The sequence below is a fragment of the Corvus hawaiiensis genome, chromosome Z (assembly GCF_020740725.1).
Source record: "Corvus hawaiiensis isolate bCorHaw1 chromosome Z, bCorHaw1.pri.cur, whole genome shotgun sequence".
Classification (NCBI taxonomy): Eukaryota; Metazoa; Chordata; class Aves; order Passeriformes; family Corvidae; genus Corvus; species Corvus hawaiiensis.
Genome location: NC_063255.1, coordinates 6,351,655 through 6,377,143, shown reverse-complemented (window position 1 = coordinate 6,377,143; position 25,489 = coordinate 6,351,655). Strand labels below are relative to the sequence as shown.

Below are 25,489 nucleotides of genomic sequence, written 5' to 3'. Positions count from 1 at the left end.
ATGCTTTTGCCAATTGTTTCCCCAAAAATCCCTTTCCAATGCCGAGTGGGGGATGAAAAGGGGGAGGGAAGAAGTTAAACCCTCTCCTGCCTCAGTTTCCCCACAAAGCATGCTCAGAGAGTTCTGTCTCCCTTCTGTCAGCCCTAAGATGTTCCACAGAATCTGTTTGGACATTTAAAGACTCAGGAGGGTGGCTTGTTTTGTTTTGAAACTGCTCTTGTTATGTTTATCCAGTTGTTTTCATTCTCCTTTTATTAAAATAAAACGGGTGAGGTGTTGGGGTCCCTCCCCCGCCGTGTAGCCCTGGGAGAGGGGCCCTGAGGGCACAGACACGGGGCTTCCCTGCCCCTGCTCAGCCTCGTTCCCATTGGTTGGTTTGTGTTCCCTGCGCGGGCAGAAGGACCCTTGGTCCCGTGACTGGAACAGTTCCTCGGCAGAGCTCCGGCCATGCGGCTGGAGAAATAAACATCTCTCTGAAACAGCTAGCAAGAATCTGTCTGTCCGTATATATTTCCTTTCCACGGGACTCCTGGTTTGATATATGCGTGTTGCAGGATCCCCACTGCAACAACATATTTTTTCCTGGTTTGGTAGAAATTGGCCTGTATATATGAAAATTTTTTGCAAGAAGAATTATTTTTTCCTAATCAGAAATACCTCCTTAATCTAATAATAAAAGCATGTAAATATGCAAATATACTCTGTGTATCAGTTAGGTCTTCTTCCCTTTCCATTTAACTGCCTTTCACTTTGCTGCGTGTAAATGGAACCACTCTCCTCTGACATCCCCTCTGTTTTGGTCTCCTTGGAGGCAGGAGAACAAAATGCAAGTCTTGCATTCACATCAGCTTGTTATTGATCTTCTTGAACCCTCACCTTCCCCCTCCTATAGCACCACAAGAAAATATAGCAAGAATTTATTTCATGGTGGAACTTCCATGACCTTCATCTTAATCCTGAATAGCAGAGATGCCATACAGACATGTACTTTATTTATTCACATAAACCTTGATATGGATTACTTTGTGACATTATGACATTATTATTTTGGTTTTGGTGTAGAGCACATTCTTCTACTCATTTCTAAAACTCTGCTCTGTCACTTGGGTTCTAGAATTAGTCACCTGTCTGCATTTTGCATTTTAAATGTCTCATCAGAGACCAGCTTAACCACACCTGTTGCAGATATCTTTCTACCTCCATCTCACCTGCCTTTAATCCACTGAGTGGGTGTTTACCTTTGATTGTAAGAAAGTTCTCAGATGCATCACCTTTCATTTCCACATACCTGGAAGGTAACTTCCAGCTGTTTGACCATTTTACCTATCCTGCCCAAATTTAAAGCAAGGTAAAAAGGAGATTCTGCAATGTTCCCTATGATAGTAGGATTTATGGGGCATTTATTGACCTGGTAGTATTGCATAAGGAATTTTATGACTGGATTTTCTTTTAGCTTGTCTGGATGAAATTGTCAGGTTGGAAAACGATAAACTCAAAAAAATGTGAGTTTATTTCAATGTTTGAGCTAAGAAAGAAATCTCCAGTCTCTTGAGGAACTGTTAGTAAGTCAAATTGCTTAAAAGCTTAGTAAAACTGACTTTTTCCACATTAAAAAAAAATTTAAAAATTTTGTTGGTTATTTGAACATTATTTTGTGATTAGAATTTATGGCATATAATGGATGAAAGAAAGGAGGGAAATGACCACACAGACACACAGTAGCATGTGAGTACATAGTAGTACTAAACACTTTTGGCTAAATGTGTCTGGGTTTGGATTCACATCCCCAAACAGAGAGTCCTCTTAATTCTGGTCAAAAGGATCCTGCTTCTCTAAACTGAAAGGAAATGAATACTATTAATTGAACACATATGGAGTTTTGTTTTTGTTCACATATGAACTAGTGTAGAAAGGAGAAGACAAAAACGCTATTGAATTAATGTAGAATGATTGTAAGTATTACACAAATAACAAACATCACTACTGTGTTCTCTAATCAGATTTAACCCACCCCCATGATCATGGGAACCATGGAGCTGTAGTTTAGGTGGTGCTGAGACCTCCTGTTCAGCTCTCAGCTGCCTTTATGCAGTGTTGTAGAGCTTGCTTTATGCCACAGTCAGACCAAATGTGACAGAAAAACTGCATTGGGCCAACCACACCTGCCAATGGGTAAGCTCATGATTCTAATACTTAACATCCTTGTATTTAAAAACAAACAACTTACAAAGAGAATGAGGGAAGAGTGCATTAAAAATGTGCCTACTGTGAACATGCCATTCAGCCTTCTGTTAAAGTTTGCATGTTGGGATTTGTTCATCTCCAGTTGCTGTGCGATATTTTCTTCAGACTGGCAGATGAGGCATTTTTTTCATGCCATTGTGTCTGGATCCCATGCAGGAATGTGATTATGTCAAAAAAACCTGATCAGTAAAGCAAAAATCCTCTTGAACCTAAAAACCCAGAGGCATGGGTATCTGATTGCAGCTTGAGGCACAAGAGTCATCAGGGGGCTCTTTGAACCCAGATGCAACACGGGATATGTAAGGAATTTCACAAACTCATGAATTTTGTACTTTTGTACTCAATCCACTGGCACTGGAATAATTTACTAGCCAGAATTAAGGGTCACCCCCTCACTTTGTGGTGAGCAGTCCTGTGCTGTGTGGGGAAACTTTCTCCTCCCCTAATGGCACCTTGTGCCTCATCTCTCTTGGCCCTACACAATGCATCCCTTTCCTGCTTCCGTGCCCTTGCTGCTGTCCAGAGGGAGCATACCCTCTTCTTCCCTGCTCCCAATTGCTCACCCTTTTCCCCTCACAGTGGGAGTGGGGCCTACGCTGCTGTTTAAGAGGAGAACCAGCTCAGAACAGCATGGCAGAGGGCATCTTGAACAGTGTCAGCACCAGTGTCGGTCTTCGGGAGAACGGGCAGCTCGAGGGGCAGCAGGCAGAGGAGCAGTGCCCTTGGCTGCACCAGGGGGAGCAGGACGCATGCAGGGGGTCCCAGAGTCAGCTATGCTGAGCAGATGGCAGCGTTCCTTTCCTGGAGAAGTGCTGGATAGTGAGAACAGCCACACGGAAAATTATGCAAAGATATAGAGCAGTGCTCTTCCGAAATGCTTGTGGGCAAGGTGTTGTGATTTGCACTGGCCCTGCACTGCACTATAGGATCTGCCTTACATTTTGCCTTGAAAGTAATCAATCTAAGGAATTCTGCAGTGGCACTTACCTTACTACGAAAAGGACAGAGCAAACCTCAAATGAATGCCATCCTTTTTTTACTGTTTCTGTACATGTGGTACAGAAAACATCAAAAAGTGGTCCATAGACTGCTTTTCAAAAATATAAATAAAACACCACACTCAGGCTTCAGATTTTAATTTATTGCACTTATTTGATTGCTTTAGTTTTATTTGCTGCTTGTATATAAAGAAGGGAAAGAGAGAAAACGGAATGTGATATTAGAATATGTCTACACACTTTTTCATTTCTTTTCACATAAGATATTAAATGAATAAATAAGGTCAAATAAAGTCAATAAAATTCAAATTTAACCCTAATTTTTATTAGCAACGTAGACAGCTTTTCTTTTATGCCAAAGGATTTTTCTCCTCAGAAAGATAAACATTCTTTAAATCATTGCAAGCCGTGGATAAGATTTCCTCTGGGATGCTGGCAGAAACTATTTAAAAGTTCAAGGGAAGAAGTTTCTACAGCTTTCCTGGTGAGACAGTCCTGAAGCTCATTAGTGCTCATTGAGTCTTTCCTGCTCTTTAGGCCCACCCTTCCTTTATTTTCTTATAGTGAGCTATTAATTTGTAACAGTAGAATATAACAGGAACCAGTCATGTTTGCAGCAAGTTAAAACCCTATATAATATTGCAAACTCCTACTGATGTTTTCTGCTGTAACATCCAATAATTCTTGCTGACTAAATTACATTTTTATCCTGCTCCATATGGCAGTGCTTTCTTAGGGAAATGAAGTTGCTTTACTTGGCTAGAAATATGAGTAAAACCTAACAGAAACCTTTCCCTGAACCTTTTTTCTTCATCTACGCCTTACTGGTGCTTGTAATAATTCTGTATAAAGGTCACTTCCAATTTTCTTCACCCTGAAGGCTTCCCAGTAAAACCTCAGAAGATGTCCTGACAAGCTCTGCCTGACATTTTTGCCTCCAGTTTCACAGTGATGATGACACCACCATGCTTGCCTCCCTGGGAACCTGGCAGAAGAACCTGACTGTGCACAAAGTGAGTCTTCACTCATTAAAACATACAGCGACATTTTACAAAGAATCCTTTTGCACTTATCTCTAGGTAAGATTTTAAAGAACAGAAAAAGGGTCAGAAGACAGGAGAAGACTTTTAATGCATTGTCTTTTATAATAATGATTTCCATAGGACATTGAGCATAGCAAATCCCAAGTTTCTGAAGATCTTGACTGTTTAACCAGACATGCACGTGTACCATCACCTGTTAACTGCATGGAAGTTGGAGACCCAATTAATGCAGGCATACAGAGTTTGTGAGCTATGGTGCTGTGAAGTGCAGTCCTACAGTAACCTCAGTGACAGGGGTCATAAAATGCTGGCACTGCTGTCGAGAATGAAAGTCATCTGATTTAAGTGGAACTGCACTGACCTGTTTCCCAAGCCAGTTTGGCCTGGAGCTGGGTTCCTCTGCAGAGTGCACAAACCAGTTTGCACTGTGAGAACCATCCCTTGGGAGCAGATGGGCCCTTGCCATGCTGACCCCTGGTCCCTGCTCCCGTGTCCCTGCCACCACTCTTGCTCACCACCATCCAGCTTCTGGCACTGAAACACATGTCCCACAGTTGTTTTGTCATATTCTGTTTAACTCTTTTTTTTTTGACAGAGCACCTCTCTAAGTCAGATTCATGAAAGGAAACAGTCTGCCGGTTGGCCAGTTTTTAGCACACACTGAATGCTGTCTTGAACAGTTCCCATAATATTAATGTACAGTGTCTTTGTCCTCAGGGCACTTGCTATTATCAGATGTTTCTCCCTCTTCCTGCTGCATGAAGCTCAAAATTGCAACATATACTGCAAAACACATACCTTTGTTTCTTAACTCCTGCACCCACATTTTCACCTGATATTTATCAGCACAGCAAAAATCAGTCTAGGGCAGATATTCAGCTCCTCTGAAGATACTCTGCCATGCACCTGGGTCTGCCTGGTTGATTGCTCCTAAAGCTCTTGCAACAGGATAGATTTCCCTGCAACCCTTCCTTCATCTCCACAAGTATGCAAAGCAGTGCTTATGCCTTCAGAATCAGGAATTTAGCAGCTGGGGCAAAATCTGCCTAACGACAAAGTGAAGTGGATTTTGTGCCCTGAAAGTACCTGAACAGCAGGGAGTGAGACATGTGAGGCAGTGTGCCCACATGGTCTTTGGGACCACAGATGGTCTCTGGGGTGCCTTGCCTATGGAAGGATCACTGCTGCCAGTGGCTCACCACTGCTCTTCTGCCTCATGTTGCTGCACAGCACAGTGGCCTGCTGCTCTCTTGTCTCCCTCAGTGTCCAGGAATACCAGGTGGGACATAAGGAGAAATTTCTGCCAGGCCCACATATAAACCCCTCCACCAGCAGAAGACTGGAGGGAGGAACACTGGGCAGGGTGATTGTGAGCCTCAGGAGGCAGTCATGTCTCCCACCAGTACACCAGGATTTGGCAGCATGAGTGATGGCCCTAAAAATCTTCTTAATTGGCTTTTCTTAAAGACCAGTTCTCTGCAAAAATTCCAGCACTGAGAAAGGAAAATCAGTGCAGGTCTGTGGTCAAGTTCGCATCAATGGGTTGCTTCAAATATGTCCTGTGACTGAGAGCAATCACATTTCAGCACTTTTATTTTTTTAAACCTCAGATGACCACTGATTTTTCATGTTTTCTCATGTTTTATCTTTGACAACCAGAGATTACCAAAGATATGGTTTCTCCTTCTCTGTAAGTGGTCACTAGCTATTTCAATCTAGGAAGGAAAAAAATCCTTTGAGAAAAGCAATGATAAATCATTTTTGATATGTTCTTTTTTTAGTGGGTACCCAAAGGCAATTCCTAACGGTGGTCCCCTTAATATCTGGAAAAGTAATTGCTTCTTAATCTAGGTACTTGGAAGTAGCAAACGATATTTTTGCTGTTTATTTTTTCTCTTTTGGAGGGTATTGACAGCTTTCTGTTGCTAAGTAAGAGGTGTTTCCATTTAGCAGACTGAAAGTGGGGCATTGCACCAATCTGTACTCGTAATAAAACGGAACAGTGCAAACCAGATTTTCGCAATTCTTGTAATAGCTGTAAGTATTGCATTTTGCAAAGCAGTGATTTTGTTGGTACAGTAACACTTCATTGTGCTTTAAACAAAGTCTGTAGGGTGATATGAGGACAGATTAAATCAGGCTTTATCTCTGCATAGAGGGCCCACGGAACATCTATACGACTGAAGCTCCTTAAGACTCAAGGAAATTAAAGCCAAGTTTCTGTCCTGAAGGGAATCCTGGAGTAAAATATTAATTTTTGAGTTTTATTGTAAATACATAGGTAGCTAAATATGCTAATTTTTTTAATGGAGTCAATGTTTTTACAATGATATTTTATATTAAGTAATGGCAATATTGGAAAAGCACTGCTACAAAGTCTAGACAGAATTATAATAAATTTTTCTGAACTGTGCTCGCATGTCCTTCACATTATTTTCCAAGGAATGTGAGGATCCCTGAGTGTATTGCATAAGCCTTCATTGAAGCAGTAGGAAGTAATCTCCTTCCAAGTCCAGGAGGGCCAAAGTCTAATTCATGACTGGTTGTAGGCAGTTCCTCCTGGGGCAGATGCAGCTGAGCCTCCTCCTCCCTGGGGTGCAGGTAACTGGGGCAATGAGAAGCAATGCACCCTGAGCACATGAGGGGGTGAGAGCCAGCTGGGAAGGGCTGGGGGACGCTGAAGAGCTGGGTTGGGCAGGGATGACTGGATAGAGAGGGGAATGGTTTATTGTGTTGTTGTGCTTTCTGTATTTATTAAACAAATAAACACAACTCCTACCCTGTGAATTTTTTTAGTTAGCTCCCTGACTAGAAAATGAAACCTAAAAACGTGATTTAAGAGACCAGTGGCCATGTAGCAGCAGTACATAACTCTCAAGTTCCAGTTACTGATTGAAAGATGACATAATACAATTAGAAATATTTTAGCTCTGTGTTTGAATAACAAGGAGGAACGTACATCCTCTTGGAAGGTATTTAGGGAGAGAAATTGCTCATTGTGAATTATTTGTTTGATTCTATATAAGATTTTATGCCCATGTGGAATTTAGGGAACAAGGAAACTAATGCTTTCATCTATGATCAATTTCTGTTACAGGCAACATCCTCTGTGACTGAAAGGAACTTGGCACAAGGAGAGCATTTGAAGAAAAATTGTTTATAGCAGAGTGATGAACTCTCTCTTGCCCACCATTGTTGCACTATACAATCCCACTAATTCCTGTGACATAGTATGAATGAAATGCCCAATACTGGATTACTTTGACTTGCATAAGAACTATACCATGCCATAGGGAATGTCCAGAATAGGAGTATCCAACTTTCCAACCTCCATTCTTCTGTGCGTAATTGACTATATGTGTAACAGGGAAATATTTCTTACCTTCCTCAGACTATTTTAATGAAACACTTTCATTATATTGGTGTAACCATGTGCTTGTATACTCTTTTTTATTAGAAAACAGATTTCAGTGCTAAAACAATAATAATGTTCTAAAACAGCAATACTGGCCCAGACTGAATATTTGGTTAACTAAAAGGTGATTTGATTTTCAGTGTCAAGATGTTTGGAATGTGATGCTGAATCAGATAGGAGATGAAACATGCTGTGGTCCCTGTAGAAAGTGTCACATTTTTCTGCACATCCCCAGTGGTGGTGGGTTGCACTGATTTTGGTTGAAGAGTTCTCTAGACCTGCTGGATACTCTGAAACAACTCTGCGTGTGATTTAAATTTCTGCCCATGTTGGGATGAAGCATGCTGTGCTAATAGAATTATCTTCAGTGAGCAGTTATTTCCCAGGTGAACATGTATGGTTTATAGTTGTAAATTACAGTGTAATTCTTTCTTATCAATCAGCAAGTGTTGGTAAATAACATGACTTTCCAAAAAGAAAGTCAAGGCAAGAAACATATGTGGTTTGGGGTTTCTTTTCCTCCTGGAGGCCTGTTCAGCATGTGGCAGCTGACTGACTTTCTGTGTTTTTGTGATGTCTACCTGGACCTGAAGGTAGAACATCCACCTGCACCTGCTGACAGAGCAATTTCCAAGCAGGACTGCTATGCTTAGCCGCACTCTGTTGGTGAGTTTGTCAACCATGATTATGCTTATGTTTATGTGCTGCTTCTAAGCAATTTGGCCATTAAGAAAATTACTAGCAAGCTCATGGTAATTTATATAGTTGCATAATATTTCTCATGTACATAGTGTAATTCACCTTTTTTTAAAATGTAATATTACCTTTTCCAATGAGAGAAATTATTTTATATCAGCTGAAGTTGGCAGTGTAGAGCTACTAGTCACAAGTTACAGCATTTTGAAGAAATCTAGAAATTCTTGGCTTTTTTTCAAAGAAATATTTCTTTGACCATTTCTTGCCAAGAGTAAGATGACAATGGGATTTTCTTCTTCCCAATCACACCTCTGCTCTGATGTCCACAAAGGCTTCACACTGCCCAGGAACACGATTCTCCAAGTTCTTTTTTATTTGCAGAGCAAATTGTTTAGCAAAAAGTTTCTGCTGTCTGCCCTCATGGGTGAGGGGGAAGTGCTTTTTTTTTTTTCCTGTTGAACTGATCTTATCTTGGATTTTGGAGATGAACCTGTGTTTCTGCTGATTTTCCACTAGAGACCTCCATCAGCCCAGATAACCAGTTGTTTTGTAGTTAGGATTACTGGGTGTTGCTTGAACAGCTGAGGAGGACATGGCCTTGCCAGTTGGCCTCAGGGAAAAGGTGGAGTCCCAGGTCAAAGGAAAATGTTTCTGTGAACAATTTTTTTTCTCAGAGAAATTGAGGTTTATCCAAGCAGGTGTGTTGTGAGAACCTGAAGAGGAAGGAATTTTCATGCCTTGAAGCAATTGCGCAGAGATAGCAAGAATGATATAATGTAAAGTATCTCCCATTTTCATAATGCGCCCATGGAGGACTTGAAAGAAGGCTTCCTCCTTCTGAAAAAAAGAGCCTGTGTACATCCAGCCATCTTACACTGATGAGCTTAAGTGCAAACATGTTCAGTTCCTGTAAACTGAAGAATCTGGAAATAAGATTCCCAGTTTACAAGAATCTCAGCAATAACAGGGGGAGGCTGGCTTCCAGCAGCTGAGGTCAGAGCAGAAGCCTGGACTTCTTGGATTGTTTTGCTGGACTTGTTTGACTTCAGGGCCAAAGTCGCTGCTTCCTGTGATGAATAAAACCAGCCAAACCTGCAAGAGCTGTCATGGTTCAGTAAGAATTCTGGTTCAGGTTTTTGCAAGTGATTTATCCCTTGAGTTTAAGCTCTTGGTTTCTTGGGTACACACTTGAACAGTTAGAATAGCTTTGCGCCTTTATTTTGGCGTGAATCTCATCCGCTCTATTATCAACACCAACACTTCCTGTGATTGAAATTACTTTTGTGACATTCTCAACAACACTAGCACTACCTTTAAATGTGTGATAATGAAACAAAACAGCAGTTATCTTTTACAGTCCTTAATTCTCTTGAGTGAAAATAGAGGAAGCCAAAAGTGCCTAAAATATATTAAAATAACACTATAAAGTTTTTAATGCTTCACTTCTACAGTAGTTTAATTTTCAGCTCCTATGCTTGCAATGGTGGTTGCTGCTTGCTTGAAATCATTATATATTTATTCTTCTAGGAGTTTAAAATGTAGTTAAATCAGCAAACTACAGCTAAACCCATTGATTTTGTTCTCTATGTTTCTGGACAAGATATACTCCTCTTGCTCCAGGTAGACCTTACTGCAAAATTAATATTGGGCTATTTGACATGGATTTCTGTTTCATATAGCTTTTTCTGATAATATGCAGCACTATTCTGGGAAACAAAACCCCAAAACTCTATCTCCCTATTTTTAACTGCTGTGGTGCAGTGTTAACTATCTGCATTATGCTGAATAGAGGATAAGGGTGAAGACAGTGTTTGTATTTATATTTTATGCATGTCTGTTGTTTAACCGTGCTTTCTGGTACTGTCTCCCTGCTGACAGTCAAATGCATGTTTCAGTGCAGAAAAGGCATGATTTCAGTGAGATGTTGGAACAGAGACTTCTTTAACTTCATAGGCTCATAATACTGTCTTCTATTTAGGCAGCTGTATATATCATCTATATTCTTTAAAAATCTTTCATGGCTTATCAATCAATAATTATTTTCTTAATGTGCTAGTGAACTTATGAGGTAAAGATCACTCATAGAAAGAGATTAATTGAAAAAATATTTTTTTGCCTATGGCAACAAGGAAAATTATGACAATGTGTTTGAAAACACAGTAGTGATTTTAGGGGAAGGCTCTTTCAAGCAATTTTAAACATTGGAGGATGATGACCTACTTTAACCAGATGTACTAGGCTTGTACCTAAGTGAAAAAGCAAGTGGTAAAAAACCCTATAAAAATACATTTCTTGTTTCGTAAACTTCTATAATGCTATATGATTTATTCTCAGAAATGTCCACAATCTAGATTGTGAGTCATAGAAAATGTAAAAAATCAGGTTGTTTTGGTTGAAGTGCAATTTTTTTGCCACGTTTGCTTAAAAAGAGGGTGGGCTCTTGACCTCTACAATGTGTTTTCTGAGGGAATGCATATACATGTTTCCATACAATTTGTTAACATTGGTTGCTCTCAAACAGGGTTTCAAAAGAAGCCTTGCTTAAAAGACACATAGTAGCCTGAGGAAATAATTTGGTAGGCTCCTTGTCAAGGACATTTTGCCTTGTCTTGGCAGGAATTAAAACTTCTCTTGAGGCTGTTTCAAACAGTGTGTTTAAACACAGGGAATCCAGAAGGTCTGTGCCTTTCAAGTAATAAGCAGGCACCTCTAACACTGAGAACGGAGATTCATGGTCTAGCACTGCCCAGCTATTACTTCTCCTTGAGTCATTGAGTGTTACATCACTAAAGACCCTGATGCTCACATTGTCTTTCAGGACTGTCTACAAGGGACAAAACAGGCATCAGTTTGCTTCACACTGATCTTTGTGGGAGCTGGAGGTAATCGTTTTGTGCCAGGAGAGAGCTTTATTACCTCTGTGAGGCTGTTGATTACAAAGACCGCAACATTCTCTGCCTTGGGAATGAGTGCTGGCTTTGGGAGAGATTCAGACATCAGCAGAAAAACAACAAAGGCATACAGTTGGTATAAACTTTAACTTGCTAATCAAATTATTCTGACAGTGAATATCTAGCCCTTGGGAGAGACGAATACAAACCCCATGAATCATGACAGAAATCCTGTACAGGAAGAAAGTCTCAGTAACAATGAAGCAGGAGTGATGCCAAGAGCACGGCTGACAAAAGCCCTGGAACGTATCAGCTCTTCCTAAAATGCTACCACTTTGAGTACTTACTGAAGTAAGTATGCAGGAATATAATGTGTAGACTTGCCTGAGATATATTTCTTCTGAAACAAACACCACTAGCAAGAAGGCAAAGGAGACTCTCACACACCTGAAGTTTTTCTTCCCCTTATTTTTATGCTATTTTGTGCAGAAGTCCCAGAAATTTCATAACTACTGTGGTACCGGTATCGTGGCCTGTTGGGTTTGGTAGGTTAAGCAGCACGCTTCATATTGCTTGTAATTTTGCTCTCTTATGTGCTCATAATAGTGACAGAAAACATTTACTTCAAGTTATTTTGAAATCTGCAGCTGAGTGCTCAGTCATACAGCCTGTGATAATAATAGGAAAAGGGATGTTTACTGTAAACTATCAACCCCATTTATCTTGGCCCAGAAGCTGCACAGGGTGCCAGCACTGCCACCAGTTCACACAGCAGGGTGGGAAGCCCTGCGCGCCTGGGCAGGTGGGCAGGCAGCCAGGAAGGTGGCCTTTGTCCTGGGGAGAGAGGTTGAGCTGGAAAAATTGTTTAAGCAGACTGCATGTAAAATAGACGTTGTTTTTCTTCGAACTGGTGAATGCACTTAAGTAACCAAGTAATTTCAAAAGCATATGTAGAGCTTGACGGAGCAGTGGAAGTGCTAGCAGAGGGTGTATTGTATGAGATCTAATCCTGCAAAATGTGGCCATATTTTCTGGCAGACCCACTCCTGGTGGACATGCAAGTAAAATAAAACCTGGGGCAGTGCAGTGGTTTTTGTTAGTACACAGGATGTCTGGCACAGCAGCACTGCCATTTTAACATCTGAGATGTCAATGGGCGGCTGTGCCTTATCAGCCCCCAATTGTGCATTTCAAACTTTTTCCTTGGGTCTGGTGTTTACCATAGCTGAGGCTCTGGGCTGCTTCTGGAGCTTCTGAATAAGTGAATGTACCAGTGAGTTATGAGCTCTGGGAGAGCACTGGGTACGACACCCTCTCTAGCATGATCCCTGGTCTGGCACCATGTATGAGCACGGTGTTAGGGATAAAGGTTAAAATAATTTCATATAGAACTGGAGATTGCAGAACATTACCAAGCACCTTTCTTTCTCCTGGCTGCCAATCTAAGCTAAGCAGTAGGGTTCTCAGATGAGTTACTAAATGGGTGAGGAGAGCAGTCCCACTGCCTACCCCTTGGGTGTTCACCTGGGTGCTGGTGCCCACAGCCTGCAGGTAATGAGCAGCAAGAGCAAGCCTCTGCTGGAGGGACAGCTTGGGCAAAATGAATTAAGCACCTGACCTGAAGTAGATGCATTCTGGAGACCGATTAATTGTACTTCTGGCAAAATTATTTTTCTAACCTATGCTATTAGCAGGTGGTTTAACCACCCCTAGTTTCCCAGTCTTTTCAGACAAGGAAACAGAAAAATTATTGATTTGGCTCTCCAAAGGCCTCATGTGGGGTGGACATTTTTGTTGTACTGCAATTATGCATTCCTGCCTCTCTCCTGCTCAGTGACATTAAGAGGCAAAAATCCCACCTATTTTCTTTAGTTTGCTTTTTAATGCCTGCTGATATTTTGCTCTGTGAACAAAATAATTTCAAAGACCTTGAATTTTTAAAATCAGGTCTCTCTAACCCCCCCTTTGGAAAGTTCTTAAACTTTTCTCTTTCCCAATAGATATCTTTTTAGATTCACTTAAACATGACTTTTATTTTTCAGTCATTGCATGTTTATGGTAATGTTGTGACTTGATGGCACATAAAAGCCATGTGGTGTACTAATCTGTGTAACTACAGAAATATTTTCTGAAAATCATGTTCTTAGGTTACCCCAAACTATCAAAATATACTACTCCTTCTAATAAACCTTTTATTTGTTCCTAACATGACACCTAAATTTCTTTGCGATACAAAAATTTCCAAACTGAGCTGTGAACTCTAGTCAGTAATAAATGTTTTCTAACATGAAAATTAGATCACCTCTTTGCACAGGTCTTAATGGAAGACAATACAATATTTTAAATGAAAAGGCAGATGATCAGAAGGAGAAGTATGGATTCTTTTATCAGAGCTTCAGGCTATGTTATAAAAAATGATTACATTCCATTAATCTTCCTATATTTTTCAACATGCTTTTAAAGAAGAGGTTTTAGTAATATGGATTTTTTTTTTAAGAATTGAAGAAAGATAGTTTATATAATAGTGTGGACATGCATTACTTTCAAAAAGTGATGTGCCTGCTGATTGAACCTGTCAGGTTTATTCTTGTCCATGTGTTTGACTCTATATTTTAAGTAATTTTTTAAAATGTGAATTCAAAAGGGAATGTTTCTATCCAGAAGCAAAATGTACCATTTACAGAAGAAATTGCATAGTTCTGGAAGTGTTAAGTCTGTGAAGTGTTTCAGCAGCACAAGCAAGAAAAACTTTAAATGACGGAGCAGTCATGTCTAAGTTTTTTCTTTAAGAGATAAAGTCCATCTCTCTTTTCAAAAATCTCTGATGTGCTGTGAAATGACAGGTTTCAAGCACTTTCTGTCACAATCTACCATTATGACAAAATTTGGTTTCTGATAGTAGCTTTTTACTGTGCTGTGGTATTTTTCCTTTCAGGCTAAAACTGTGAGAAACAATTTTGTTGAAGTTCTATTACCAAAAAATACCACTGTTGTATACAGGAATTTCTGAAAGAAACACACTGCCTGTTTATTCATTTGCTGTTGGGAGATATCCCAAAATTATCACTCTTGTTTGGACAAGAGGGAAATCAGAAAGTAAACATACTTTTGCTTAACTGCTAAATTTGAATACTTATTTTCACCAGAATAAATGAATAGGTAGAATGAAATGGGGAAAGTTAATGTCTAACGCAATTATTTAGCATTTTAAATTGCACAAATTAAAAGAACTAGTCTAGATCTACTCAGAAATATTAAGTTATTTCCCATATTCCTATGAAACAAATACTCAAAATAATGGTGAATTTTGCCCTAATTTTTAACTCAGTATTATGGGATTTTTTTCTCCATTTTCCCCTATATCAATACCTGAAGATTTTCTGACAACTCAGATATTAATTTTGGCTAATTAAAATTTTTTCTTTATTCTCATGGGGAAAGTTGCTGACGTTGTTCCAAAAGACTCATCTGAAAGTAACCATTTTGTGCACAGCAGCACATTTAGGGTCCGTGATGTCATTACCAGTTGTGTCTCAACTGACGCCTGTATCTGAGTGGTAACTACTGACAATTTATCTGAGGATAACCTGGTATGGATTTTGCACATTTATCTTACTCCAGTGCTGCTTCTGTATATCTGGAGTCTTTCAGCGTGTAACAGATTACTTCCCTGGGAAAAGCTCCTTGCTGTTGTCTAGAGTGAAGAGCATCTTTTGTTGTTTTCCAGCTAACTGTCTGCAGGAACCTGGTGTGAGAAGGATTTTGGAAAACAAAGTACGTTATAAAATCAAGGTTTCTTGGTTTTAATCCTTTTCTTTCATAAAAAAACTACCATGGAGCGCAAAAGAACGCTTTTAGAAACCTTGAAGCAACCGTAAGAGATACTGATCAGTTTTGCTTTATCTCTCTGTCTCTGTCATGGCTGACACTTGAGGTATATATGGCTCAAGAAGTTTCTTTGATAAATGTTTAAGAATAAAAATCCAAGACTCATTGAATTGAATGGAAGTTTGCTCATTCACTTCACTCAGGCATTGCCAGTGGTTTATAAATCTTGAGAGAGGAGTTCAGATGGAAAGCCCTTGCCAGACTAAGAGCAACATGTGGGTTCAGACATAAAAGTGTCTATTTTCCAACTCCCATGCCTTCATGAAGTGGGTACCTTGAGTATGCATAAATGCTTTCTTTGGGACTGGGGACTCCTCCCATCCTCCTGACCATGGTGCAAAGCAGAATTTTCTGCCCCAAGACCAGGCTTGATGGCATTCACATGTCTGAGGCTGCAGGTGCCTCAGCACACTGCTTGCCTCTGTGCATCCATCACAGCCAGAAAAAAGGAGCGGCTCAGGACTGCATGACCCAGGTGACTATATCCACAGACGCTCTGGAATATCCTTTTGCTTGTACAACATGTGTGAAAGATGAAAATTAAGGAATTTTGTTATATTCAGATAGTGTACATATGTTCCTATAGGCATGTGCGCAGCAGAATTGGTGGTACAGGAGAAACAGCACAGTCTACAGACTTCATCATTCTGCAGGTGGGGTGTGACCAATAAAATTGTTCTGTAACATTGACACGAGCAGACAGCCCTTCCAGAGCTAGGTGGGATGCCTGACTGGTGTCTGAGAGCCTCAGAATATAAACAAGGGAAGTCACAGAATTCACAGAAATGAGTTGCTAGTTTTGTTGCCAAATTGCTCAGCATTGGTCTCTAGTGGGTTTTTGAAGGAGGAAGACCAGCTGTCAAGGTAATGATGGAGGAGGCATAAAAAAACCCCTGCCATCATTACTAATTTGGGTATCATGCTGTGCTGTAAATAAGAGCTGGATTTCAGGCTTTGCTATTCTCAGAGCATCTAGAATACCAAAGATATTGATGGCACACGTGCTTGAAGGCCTCTTGGAAGAGCTTGCCAAAATGTTTTCACAAGTGATCAAAGTCACAAAGTCACAAAGGTAAATTGATGGATGTGGGGTAACACCCCACAGGGTCCTGTTGGAATATGACATTGCTCTGCCCGGACAAGACAAAATTTTATTCTCACCTGATAATTTGGCTGCCAAAGTTTATACATGTCTTTTGTCAGTTATGGACTGTCCTCCCTTTCTGCTGCTTCTGAAGCCAAAGCCAGCCAAGCAGACTCACTCACAGCAGTAACAGTGGGGCTGAGGATGGAGTGCGTCCTGGAGATTAAAGGCTTAGGAGATGCTGCTGCAGTCCTGTATGATGGGACCTTGACCATACCTGACTTTCACAAATGGAGATCACCCTAAATCTATTTGGCTGATACTTAGTGGAGGGCATGGAAATTACTGATCTGTATGTGTTCCCATTTATTATACCTGTGGCAATTCCCATGTTGTTTGCCTGCCAGTGCTCATGGTGTGCTGTGGATTGGGAGAAATGTTATAATGTGGGGTTTCAGATTGCTACAGATCTTGGAATTACCTGTTGCTAATGCTGCCTGACTTATTTTGTTCCTTGTGTTGTACAGATTATGCTGCATAAAGTTTTGATGTTTCTTCTGATTTATACATAGCTTTCTCTACTTCCCAGCTTGAGATGGTAGATGGTTGATGATTTCTGTCATAAACATTTCAATAAAATCTTTCTATGTGTTGACATTTCCCCTTCATTACAGCTGTGTTGGCAGCCATAAGATTTTTACCCAGCACAGAACACTATAAATTTACAAACCTCTACAGTATAAAATATGCTTATGGTTGGAGCTGCCAAGTGCTAACAATAAGTGGGAGTTTTGGTCACTTTTATAATTTAAAACAGCATGGGAACAAATATCAGCATGCACATGAGAATTAGCTGCATTAGTAAAACGGTATTTGGATGCTAGTTACAGCTTGAAAGACATGAGAAGGTATAAGGTAGTACCAGTGACAGAGACCTGCAGTTTGTATTCTCCTTCCTGATCTTTTTCCTGCCTCTCTGCCTGTGCAGGCAGCAGCAAATGGGAAGGGAAGAATTTGCCTGGACCCTTTGATCTCCAGAGGTGTTTGCAGCCCATCACTTTCACATCTTTGTCTGCAGGTTGTTCTCACTTTCAGTGCAAATGGAAAAGAAGGAAAGTGGAGATCCTGTACCTTTGACTAAATATTTAGAGAGAGAATTGTGAGATAAAAGCACATACAATCTTACTCCAGCTACTGTGCAGTGCTGTGACTGTAATAGAAATCTGGAGCTGACCATGTGGAAAATGTGGAATAAATATAGAACAGCTGCAAGGCAGGAAAGTGTACTGCCTTGAGAGGAGATACAGGACAGAAAGAAATGCATGTTTAATCTAAGTAGGAGTTACTGATGAGATCAAATGAATGTTGCATGCTCTTGGTTATTATAAGGCTGTCATTTGGCTAATTCATGGATAGTTCTAAAAGGGACTCATAAGAAAATGAGTTGAAATATTTTAACATTTGAAAATTTCCATATATTTCTTTGCTTTTATTCTAACAAAGGTTTCTGGCAATTTCTATCTACCCAGGGAATATCTTTTCCACAATGTCACATCCTTTACAATAAAAATTAGAATCTGTATTTTTTCCTGTCATTTTCACAAAAAAAAATGGTCTTAGTTTTGCTAGCAATATATTTGAAGCAAGAGACACGTTTCCTTTCCTGAAAGGGAAATCTGAATCTCGGAAAAGAATACATGCAGGGCTTTTTTTGCTGCAATTAGTTTTTTTCTCCCCGGCTTAATTATTTGTGCAAAAAAAGTTTTATAGACCTCATCACATCAAACTGGCCTTTTTCAGCATGCTTTCTGCTCCAGTGCCTGAATGGGCATACCTCATTGTTAAGAGAGTTCTTAAAGCCTCCTCCCTTGGTGTTTCTTATTGAATGTGGAAAGCTCTGCTCTGGCAGAAAGCCACAGAGAGGTATTTTGGCATTGGGAAGAGAACATGAAGATGAAGTATTCCCCTCAGTCTCCTCCACCCCTGCAATCGCCATGCTTTTTCATTATCAGAAGGACTCTGTTGAATACAAATCCATATGAGGGCCCACACGTCTTTCCTTCCAGTGTTCATTAAGGCATTACAATGGAAACGCATGTAAAAAATTAAACTCTTGATTTCATCAAATCATGGGTGACCATAGGTATTTTTGTCTACCCAGAATTCTGGTGCAGTACTGGAAATATGACATATGCTATTGATTTTAGTAAGTGTGGATGGGTACTATAATATAAAAATCTTTGGGTCAGTATTTAACCAACAATAGCTTTGAGAATCTGATTTCATTGAGGCTATATTTAGATGTTTCTTTACAGTCACAAAGGAGATTAGAAATACCTATTCATATGTTGATGTGGGGAGGTATAAGTAGTATAAAGTGAGTTTAAGTGGTAGGAAGACAGAAAATAGAATAAGAACAGAAGGTCTGTTGCAGGCAGCAAAAGGAAGAGGCCTGAAGGAAAATCCAAGAGTATGTCATAAGATTCTTTAAAGGACTACTGAAAAACGGGCTTTTAGGAGAAATAGTACTTGAAATACCTGGCAATGTTGCAGTGAAGATAATCTTTTTTTCCTTGCTTTAACATCCATAGAGGAGAGAACAGCAAAATCTGACCACTGTTCTTAAAGAGGCTTTTCTCCCCTCCGGTCTTGAGTAGCAGAAAAAAAGGATGGCGCCAACAGATGGGTCAGTGGGAGACCCTGCCTGTACCAGCAGCACCCAGTACTCTCACCCATTGTGGTGCTTCCCGGCAGTGCCTGGTTTATGCAGATGTGTCCAGGTCTGTGGATGAGGTGCTGTGCAGCCTTGCTCCAGAGGAGGAGACCTGGGAATGGGCTGCTGCCTGAAGAATTGCTGAAACTCTCTCACAACTTCTCCCCCAGCTCCCAGTCTGTCAGATGATTAGATGTGATTGGGTGGCAGAGGAGTCAATGGGACATTTTAGGAAGGAAAGGAGCTTTCAGATTCAGAGAAGTTTATCTGCCCGAAGGGCGACCCACAGCAATTCTTACAGCAAGGAGTCTGCATATGTGATGTGTTTCTTGGACTACAGCTTGTAACATAATACAAGGTTATATAAAACTAAAATGAAAACCAGTCTATATCATTATTTTTTATCAACTGGAAAAGGTCTTCAAAATAGTCTAATTTTTAACAATTTTCTTGTTGCTTCATAGTGCAGTCTCCCCAGAGTTGTTGTTCTGCGATGTGTGTTTTTATTGTGCACTAGCAATCCAGCAGTTTCAAAAAGCCATCTAGGAAAGTACAAAATTCTGAAACCCTCTCATTTTCAACTTACTAAGTGCAATTGCATAATTAGTGGAGAAACTGAGCTGATTTGAGTACATTCAATGTACTCAGCGCAATACAATGAATGTTGGGTCTTTGCTGATGGTATAGGACTGGTTATTTAGGAGGAAATTTCTAAATAGGTTTCTACCTTCACCATTTTGGTATTTCTACTTTCAGCACTTCACTGACAGAACAAGAGGACACAGTCTTAAGCTGTGCCAAGGGAAGTTTAGGTTAGACATCAGAAAAAAATTCTTCACTGAAAGAGTAATTGGGTACTGGAATTGTCTGCCCATGGAGGTGGTGGAGTCACCTTCCCTGGGCATGTTTAAAAAAAGACTGGATGTGACACTTGGTCCCATGGCTTAGTTGATGAGGAGGTGTTAGGTCATAGGTTGGACTCAATTATCTCAAAGGTCTTTTCCAACCTACTTCATTCTGTAATTCTGTGATTCTGTGATTCTGTGGTACAGAAAGAGCTTGTCATACTCAGACCGACAGTTTGTTGTGGAGCCCCTTGATGAACTCAGCAAGCTCCATTAGGAGTATGTTTGAAGGAAACAGACTTTCATAACCACATTCAGCCCTTAATTTCACTTTCTCAAATCCTCTGAAGTTTTTACACAGTATATGAGTATGAAACATAAATTAGGCTTCAGTTTGACAAAGTAATAAGCAAACTTCAAAATTTGAGAAGTTCAGCTTAGGCAAGTGTTGAAAATCCAAAGGTTTGCTTAGATCTTCTCTGAGCTGGCCTAGAGTTGAATGGGAAATGTCCAGCAGCCTACTTTCTTTCCTCCTGAGATTTTATACGTGCTCTCTTCTCAGCTGCTCAGGGAACAGAGAGTGCTGAAATACTCAGGAAGAAAACAACTTCAAAGTACTGAATCTGACTCTTTTAAATCTCAGAAAAGGTTATTGGCTTTCAAGTGGTCATTTGAATCTGTGTATCTGACCCTAATAAATACGTTGCACAGCTGCCTTTGTGTTATTTCTGGAAGATCTTCTCTTTTCAAGATGAAGATGTCTAAGAGGAGAAATGATAACTTTTACGGATGCTAAGTGGGGTTTAGTTTGCTAATATTTTCTAGTATTCTTTGCCTTTTTGTGGTATTACTATAGCAGAGAGTAATGCTGTCCTCTGGACAGGCAGCTCAGTGCAGTGCTGAGAGCATCCACAGCCTAGGAATCTCCAGCCCAGCCCTAAGATATAATGTAGGTGTGAGTGCTCACAGCCTCGATCCCAGCTGCTCTCAAACTAATGTTTGAACCCCTTGACTGGTAGCAGACTTGCCTTGTTGCCTTATTGCCTTTCACTTGCCTACAAGTCCTGGCTCACCTTCCCTGGAGAAACAACCAGGGAGGTCTGTGGACCTGAGGGATATCTTCCCAGCTTGACCTTAAAGATGTTTCTTGACTTCTCTAATCACTGTAGGCCTTTTGTGTTTCATCCATGCTCAGGTTCTTGACACTCCTGCTGCCAAGTGTCTTATTTGAAACTCACTATTCGCTTTAGGCTCAATCCTTTCCACCCACTAATGAGCAGGTTGTAGATAGGAATAACAACAGTCCCTGCAGTATCATACAGAAGAGAAAAAGGGTCAGAAACATTTCTTACAGAATCTTTTCTGGTTCACAAGGACATATTATTTTATCCTTCTGTGGTTTTATCTATCAGTGTAATAATTGCTATATCTTTGGAAGAGAGCATAATCAAATACTTCTTTCCTGGCATATTCAGCAAAATTTTACTCTCTTGAATTTTACATCTGCAGAAGCTATCTGCATGACTGTTTTTTCCTTATTTCATTAAATAATTTGTTTTTTCTTCCCTACTTCTTATACAATCGATATTTTGTTAGAATTGTTTCAGAACTATCATCTTGAATGCTAATGATGGATCTTCTCTTCCCTTTAAGTAAATTTCTATGTGTCTGTGTAACAAGTGTTCCAGTGATAAGAGTTTTCCTGCTGTCTTTCTATGATGTACAACAGACCATAAACACTGTCACTGAGCTTTTCTTTTCACTTCTGTGAAGGAATGGCACATTCTGTACTAAATTCTGCATTCAGGGAATTTTAAAGCAGATGAATTCTTCCATTTGCAATGTAACTATAACAAGCAATTATTAAGATATTTATGAAGATTGTGGAATCTTGTTTTTATAGTGAAGATAAACATACACAAAAATGCAATTGATTAGCCCAAAGTAGAAAACATAACACCTGCTTTAACAGCAAACATGTATACCTATTTTCCAATTCATGCTTCAAGGAAATCAGGCTCCTAACCTCTTCAGGTTCTCACGTTTACTTGTAATGCTCTTGGTTTCATCGAGTTTTAATAGAGAGAGGATCCATGTGACAAGTTTGTAGAGGTAGGGGACTTGAACAGTAGTATGACCTAGTTGAATCATCCGGCTCTTATATATTCCTGGATTCTTCCTTTTCTTCAAAGTTATTCTTTTCAACTTTATTCAACTGTGTTGTGTTCAAGAATTCTCATTGATGAAAAGTGCCTGATCAGGGGAAGAAAGAAGAGTGACTGTGATCTTAAAAAGTCAAGTCAGATTGAAGTAATTTGAGGGTATGAGAGCTAAGCTCTGTAGAATCATGGAACATGACCCAGGTGACTCAAAGCTTTTTTGCTGGTGGGATCCTTAGCACAAAATTTTGAGGAAGACATTAGTGTGTACATATGCCTACAAAGGAGGATTAATGTGAAAAATATAACACAAAGCAGAGTCATAATTGATTATCATTATAATTATTTATTATCCATATTAACTAGTCACCACTGAGAAAATATTAGCAACATGAGAACACCTGGTTGTGATATTTTGTAATATTTTGAAAAATGGAGAAAAGGAGCTACTCCTTTGTAAAATACCTTTACATGCCTATCTCTTTGAGCTGAGTGATAATCACAGACATCCCTGCTGTGGGTTTCTGCTTGGGCGCACAAACACACAAGTAGATTGTAGCATTTTTAATAACCAGTTTCAAACAGGATCTGTGGAAACAAGTTTCATTTTGTAGTTTGCACTGATCATCCAAGAGCTTGCAAATGGTGGGTGTGTAGCAGCATGGCTTAGAGTGAGAGAGATAAAGACAGGAAAAAGTTACAAAGTCCTTTACTAGGCCATGGTGATTTTTCCCTCAAGGTGTAACCAGTAGCCTTGTCTTATTAGTATAATTTTGATATTGAATTACTGTTGTGATGTGGTGCTGGATGGTAAACTGGGCCCACTGCCCCCTACAAATTACCTATACTATCCTTGTTTTGGTCTTTTAAACCTCTCTTGTGCTGACAATTCATGTCACTTAGGACAGAAACATAAGGAAAACCCTTGAAGAAGTTGTAAAATTCTGGTGGAGACAGAATTCTACCATGCCTAAGGAAAGAGCTTTTTACTTTACCTCATGGTTAAATACAAATACTGGTATTGTCTTCTTAAGTACCAATTCTGGTCTTATTCCTAAAAGTCTGAAATCATAGGTACTCTGGTGAAATCAATACACACTTTTTAGTTGAAAATTGGTATAAATACCCATGTTTAATGTTTCATATTCCACTCATTTCACATTTTCCCTTTGAGTAAAAATTAATCCCTCTCCATTTCTTCCTGTTAATGAATTTATTTTAGTATTAAGAATAAGAAAGGTAATGAAGCTCTTCTATTTCCTGCAGAATAATTAAAGATTCATTGGGGAGAGGGAAGCATTGTGGAGCCCATTGACTAGGAGATTCACAAAGAAAATTAAAAAACAGAGTTGAAACCTCAAGTCCAATTAATATTTATATATTTTATGGCAAAAAAGAACAATTCCCACTGGGGAAAGCCTTTTTTAGACTATTCATTAGTTTTGCAGAGCTTTTAAGTCCCTGCAGGTAACTAAGACCTTTGGGCCTGAAGTTTCCTCCTCTGAGATGAGAAAATTCACTTCAAATTACACAGTTTAGATAGTAGACTGCAGGAGATACATCCTTCTCAGCTGTTTTACCAAGGCAAGCCCCAAATGGCGTTCTGACATGGGGGCTGTGTGGTTGTACTCTCTGTGCGGGTAGTTTGAGCCCCCTCCTCAGGGATGTGTGCAGGCACCCTCTACCCCTCACACCCCCCGGTTTTGGTGGCTGCTCAGTGATGCTGATCAGCACCTGGGGAAAGCTCCTGGGCCTCTCCTTGGGTTGCTCTGATGGCAGGACTAACAATGGTGAAGCCTGGAGCAGCTGTGGTGGACTGGGTCCCAGACAAAGGCCTCCTCCCCTCAGCTTTAGAACTGGTCTCTATTTGTACCCTGGTCTCTGCAGATATCGTTCAGCCAAACGTCACACACAGCTCAACAGAGAAAGCAGGAATGCCAGTTCTGCTATATTCTTCCCCTCAGAGACTTGTGGAAACACACAGGGAAGAAAAGGGGTGGTTAGATTATCACTTAAGTAAACTTCATTTTCCCTCCTTTTGCTTCCACTCATCTATACTGAACCACAAAATCCTTTTTGTTTTGAATTGAACTACAAAAACCTCTTTAATGTCCTTTCATTCATCTGGGTACCAGGATACCAAAACCCTCCTCAGAGGTGAGCTGTGATCTTTGAAGTCTAACTGTTTTTAAATGCAGGTTTGTAATGCTACGTGCAACTGAAAGGCTGCATTGCAGATTATTTTATTAATTTCACAGTAAATTTGCCTAACTTGTGAGTAGAAAGAATTTTATTCCCTATTTGTTAGTGCTGAAAATCAAGGATCTGAAATCCAAATGGATGTCTTTTCTACCTTAATAATAAAAGTGAGTCCTTTGCAGTCAGTACTTGCATAGACAATTATCTCTCATTCTTGTGACATTATATGTGAAACAGAGGATGACAGTCCATACTTCTGGAAGGATTTTAGCTTTTCTTGAGAATATATTTCTTGTATTTGTAATGCAGAAAGATGAAATACAGGTTGGAAGTGTGTTGGCAGAGCTGCTAGTTTTACATAACCAATTGCACTGAATAAGATTTTTAGATTGCTGAGGATGCATAGATGTATGTGCAGGTCAGAAAGACAAACAAATTTACAACAGGCATTTAAGTTTTAAAAATTTTCCTCTTTCTAAGATATTAAAGACTTAGCAGACCCAAGATTTTAGCTTGAAATATGTTTTCAGCTCATTCACTCACATCTATGTAGAGTTTTAGAACTCTGAGTCAACTCAAAAGTTCCTTTTGTCAACACGGTGAACAGATGCATGTATAACCAACCTCTGCTGCATCACCTGGGATGATATATCTGAAATCTAGGTCTTGGCATTAAAAGAAAGTAATTCTTGTTTATACAGGCTCAAAAAATGTCTTTATAGCATGACTCACGGTCTGCAACTTGATAATGACAAAATATCTCATAATTTATCCACCCTGAAACATTTGCCATTTTTTATTGCATGTTTTCTCATGGATTAAAGAGCTTCTGTGATTAATAGCTGAGCCTTGCTCCGTATTGTTTGAGGTCTATTTGCTAAATTGTCAAAATCCAAGCCTAATTTGCAGATTAAAAGTAATCTTGGACTTCTGCTGCCTCAAATGAACATTGATTATGTTGGTGATGTCACGCCGGTGTACAGTGGGTACTGGTAACAAGTCAACACTCACCGGCTGTTGCCATGCAACAGGATCTTAGATAATGGAAATATTTCCTGCTCGCCAGGGGATGCCATTGTGTGGGAACTACCCATGAGGGCTGGCTTTTGATGCCAGTCATGCCAACCGTTTTTCATTCTGGTATTTGAGATGCCACTCATAGGCTGGGCCCTGCTCAGTTCTATTTCTGGCTTTTCCATTGACTCAAGGACAAGGAAGTTGGTTAGTTTTTTCTGTTCTTTGTTATCTTAGAGTCACAGAATGGCTTGGGTTGATTATCACTAACATTTTAGCAGATTTGGTATTTAAAACAAG

General features: G+C 39.9%; 1 long non-coding RNA gene across 1 annotated transcript; it reads left to right on the top strand.

The window, feature by feature from the left end:
- The first annotated feature begins 2,006 nt into the window (after positions 1 to 2,006).
- On the top strand, positions 2,007 to 8,332 carry LOC125320218. Its single transcript, XR_007201057.1, has 4 exons — positions 2,007 to 2,172; positions 4,123 to 4,255; positions 6,190 to 6,322; positions 7,383 to 8,332. It is a non-coding gene; the product is annotated as an uncharacterized LOC125320218 (long non-coding RNA).
- The last annotated feature ends 17,157 nt before the right edge of the window (positions 8,333 to 25,489 follow it).